This window comes from Malurus melanocephalus, unplaced genomic scaffold (assembly GCF_030028575.1).
Source record: "Malurus melanocephalus ecotype Western Australia unplaced genomic scaffold, MMel_1.1 scaffold_274, whole genome shotgun sequence".
Lineage (NCBI taxonomy): Eukaryota > Metazoa > Chordata > Aves > Passeriformes > Maluridae > Malurus > Malurus melanocephalus.
Genome location: NW_026623506.1, coordinates 739,767 through 744,298, shown reverse-complemented (window position 1 = coordinate 744,298; position 4,532 = coordinate 739,767).

The following is a 4,532-nucleotide window of genomic DNA, read 5'->3' as shown; positions in this document are numbered from 1 at the left end:
CAGGATACTTTGGGCACGCAGCACTCCGCAGAATCTCCTCTCCTTCTCTCAGCTTTGTAGGTTACACTGAATTTTGGCCAACAAAGGCTATTTGTGCCTTGCCTACATGCAAACCTGCGGTGGACTCCATTTAAATAATCCCTGGCTTGCAAAATACTCCAGCCATCTGCAAATGGCTTGGTTGCTTTGGTGTCTCTCTGGTTCCATTTRCTCTGTTTGCTGTGGGTTGTTTACTGCCTGCCTTGGAGACTCATCTAGGAACTGGAAAGCTGAGCCACCTCCTTTCTTTCCCAGCAGCCAGGGTATCCCTGTGCCAGCAGATGTAGCAGGATGCTGAAGGACTGCTGCCTCCCTAAGACACAGCTACAGCCCAAGGGGTGCTGCTCAGGGACCATGGGCTGGTGCTGAGCCTGGGAGGGGGGTTCACAGCCCACAGGAGACCTCCCCACAGGAGACCACAGCCTGCATTTTCAGGGCTGCAGGCAGGAGGAAAACATTGCCTTGCTGTTGGACAGAGTGCCTTTGAACTGTGCTTGCTTACCCATCTTGTGTCGTGGGGATGGTTTGTATGTTCACCTTTCACATTTGGGGCTTCAGAGGGGCTTTTCCTGGGCATGGCAATGGGCATGCTTTAGCTGGTCATTTTGAACAGGAGAGTTGTGGGGAGGGTAAGGGTCCTTTAGCTTCAGCCAGGGAAACACCTTTGCTATTGTTATGGTGGGTAGCTGCTGCTGAAGCTTTGGGAGCTGGTCTCAGCTCTCCAGGGTCCTGCAGCAAAAGCTTGTTGGTGAGCAGGGGAATCAGATTTGTGCCATGGCCCATTTCTGTTTTCTTTGGGTAAAATATATTTTTTAGCTTTTTTCTCCCCACCCAAGCTATTTGGCCTTTTGTTCATCGCCCTGAGGTCCCTGTTKCACAGGTGCAAGGTGTCTGCACATCATCCTTTGCAGCATCCTTGGTGGCTGAAATTCAGACCTGCACCTGTAGAGAAGGCATGAGCCTGAGGAGACAGCTCTGGCTGATTTGGTTAACATGTGGATGTCCTTGCAGAGAAACCAGGTTCCTGTTCATGCTCCAAAGTCTGCCCTTGTGCCTCTAAGCCAGGCCTTAAAACCAAATTTTCCTGTTTCAAGGGAAAAGTGAATGTTGTGTTTGCAAACTGAGGCTTAGCTCCTATTAAAAAAAAAAACAAAAAAAAAACCAAAAAAACCCACCACTTTAAACCTGAGCCCTACACACATTGCTGCAGGAACAAGGGCTGCAAGAGTGGCAGCAAATGCGGCCTCCTTGCCAATGCAATCTGGACAGGGCAAAGTCTCCTCACAACCATTTGGCACCGTGCCTGACGTTTGTAGGCTAAAAGCATTCACAGGTGAGTCTGACAAGCGAACTCAGCAGCCTCCAGGGCTGAGATCTTCATTCCMTTTGAGTCACTTTCATGAGGAGCCCTGTGTGATCCCATGGCAAAACGGCCTCATTCCAAGGTGTGCTCTTGGCTCCTTGACAGCCGTGGCTCTGCCGGACATGGGGCTTGCCTGCATCCTTTTAAAAGCCACAGTTCCAGCGTGTGTTRGCTTTGCTGTGTGAGGCCTGTGGCAAAAAGCCCTGCTCTGAAATATCCTCTGAGGTGTTTGGCTTACTGCTCCTCAGAGATAGGCTGGGCAGTCCAGCAAAGATGGGGCAGACACTCCCGCAAAGACGGGCTGGACACTCGGGCAAAGAGAAGGGCCAGACATTGGACAAGGACAGGCTGGACACTCAGCAAAGAGAGGCTGAACACTCCGGCAAAGACAGGCTGGACACTCGGGCAATGAAGGGCTGGACACTACAACAAGGATGGGCTGAACACTCCCGCAAAGACAAGCTGGACACTCTTGCAAAGATAGGCTGGACACTCCCGCAAAGACAGGCTGGACACTCGGGCAAAGACAGGCCGGACACTCGGGCAAAGACAGGCTGGACACTCTTGCAAAGACAGGCTGGACACTCTTGCAAAGACAGGCTGGACACTCTGGCAAAGACAGGCTGGACACTCAGGCAAAGACAGGCTGGACACTCTTGCAAAGACAGGCTGGACACTCCAGCAAAGACAGGCTGGACACTCAGGCAAAGACAGGTCGGACACTCTGGCAAAGACAGGCCTTGTGCTGCCAACTTCAGAGTCATTTCCTTCTCCCAAGTGCTCGGGGCTGTCTGGAGCAGAGGTTGCGCTGGAGGCTCATCCGCAGCCCTCAGCAAACTTTCCAATAAACAGGAAAGAGCCGTGGGGAGGCCAACAAGACAGAAACCAGTCCCGCTCTGACCTTTTGTTCTTCCCCTCCCTTTTGTCTTAAAACTAACAAGGTGCCACTTGATTTGCTGCTCTGGGAGCTGCCAGATGGAAGTGAAACTCCTTCCCTCAGAGTACRTAGTACGGCTCAGTGAGGGCTGAGGCCAGCATGGATGTGCGAGGCCAGCATGGAGGCCTGAGGGGCTCAGCTCACCCCACAGCCATGGCTGGAGCCCATCTCCAGCTGGGAATGTGCCACCTGCCAGCCCACAACCTGCCTGCAGTGACACACTTGGAACAGGACAGTCAGTACCCCCACAACCCCTGCCTGTGAGGGGGTTTTGGGGTACAGGGGTGCAGGGTGTTATCTCAGCCTGCTGTCACTTTCTGTTTTGTCTCCTTCTGTGATGTGGCTGCTGCTGTGAAAGGGAGGGAAGCCTTCTGTTTATCAAATATTCTCTCCAGYCTTTTACTGCAATCTCCCCCAGTGCCAGAAGACGGTCAGGAAATCTTCCCCTGTGCTAATGAGGCTTGTCCTGCTCTGAGGGGCCAAAGAACCGAGGACTCCATGGCAGGAAGCAGCTTTCTCAAAGTAGATCTCTCCAAAATTGATCAARAAGGGTTGGTCCTCTTCTGTTTGATCTGTTCCCAGCCCTTCCAGATTTAACTGGGCTCTGAAAATATGAATGGATGATAAAATGAGTACTGTGATACAGAATTTGTCCTGGACACTGGAGGCGTGGTGTAGTGGCAAGGATACCCAACTTAGATTGTATTTTCTTAAGTTATATATCCTTAAGCTGTGAACAAGAAAAGGGARCAAGGACTCTGCTGCATGGCTGAATTACCAGGTCTCATTTCTCTCTCCCAGCCCACTTCTATCTCTATGACTCTTTCCTGTGAGTGTACCTGCCCTGATCCCCTGTGTTTGAGACACCTTCCAAGCAACATGRGGCCTTGAGTCTTTTCCAGGTGGAAGAGGAGCTCTTTTCTCATGTCCTAGGTAAGCTCCTGCCAGCAAGCAGTGTCACACAATGCTGCTTCCAGCAGCTGTTTTCAGGTTCTGTAATGCTTCAGCTGACTTTCTGTAACACATCTTCAGCACCTGGGTCTGCACCCACAGAGAATCCTGACTCCTCTGTCATCTGGAGTCCCACTGAAAYCATGATGGGAGTTTCCTTCCAAGACTCCTTTCTTTTCCTCCCACCCAAGACCCCAAAGGAGGGGGGGTGTGAGGATTTGGATCCATTACACATCTGCAAGGCACTTGGCTGCAGAGAGCCACATCATGAGGTTGTTATATTCTATGTGCCTCAGTGGGGGTGAGGTGGTTAATGACTAACTTGTAAAACTGCTCGGGTGCATGGGTGAACTGAGTAGGTGTTTGCAGAAACAGCTGAGCCAGTTTCCCCTGTCAGGATGGGTTTGGGTGCTGGCCAACTTTCCTGTCACACWCTGCTTGCAAAACTTCGTGGGGTTGAGTTTTGGTTTCTGAAACCTGTCAGACACAACTGAAGTGCAAAAGTGGCAGTGCTTGGTTTTGCAGGACTCTGTAAYAACATTTTCTGAGAAGCAGGACAACATTCTGTAAGAAGTCAAAATATTACTGTCAAAACTACTACTGCATCCATGACTTACATATTGGTTATATTAGGAGTAGAAGCCCAAATCCATTTGGATGATGGATATCATACCAAGAGCTCAAGGGTCTCTATGTAGTGTCTGGAAAACTGGGTTTGAGAAAAGGTGGGAGCTCTAAGCCTGACCATTTTACCATCCTGGCTTTTAATAACCTACGYTGTAAATATTCAAGTATATTTTAGCATTTCATATGAAAATCTTTCTAGAAAGGATTGTCCAACAGATATAAATTTGTTCAGTTTTCACAAAAACCCTTGGTAGTTCAGGTCCCTGTCTGTTAYGGCAACATGTGGCCCCAGAGATGGGGAAAGCTCTTCTTGATCTGAGAGACAGACTGCTTTTCTTTCACTGGACTCGTTACCTGGGAACAGTTATGGGCAAATCAAATTTTCTGCACCAGCCCCAATTTGGCCCATGCAATATCATGTCCTGTCCACTGCTTTTGGTGCCCAGACTTTGTCCTCCAGGCTGTTGAACCTGCCACAGCCTCCAACATTGATATTTCTGCAGAGAGCAGAGACTTCTAGAGCAATTAGTTCTCTTACAAAACTGGAAATGGGAGTTTCCACCCACTGATACTATTTATAAGTAAAGAGCAGTGGCCTTTAACTGCAACCCCTGC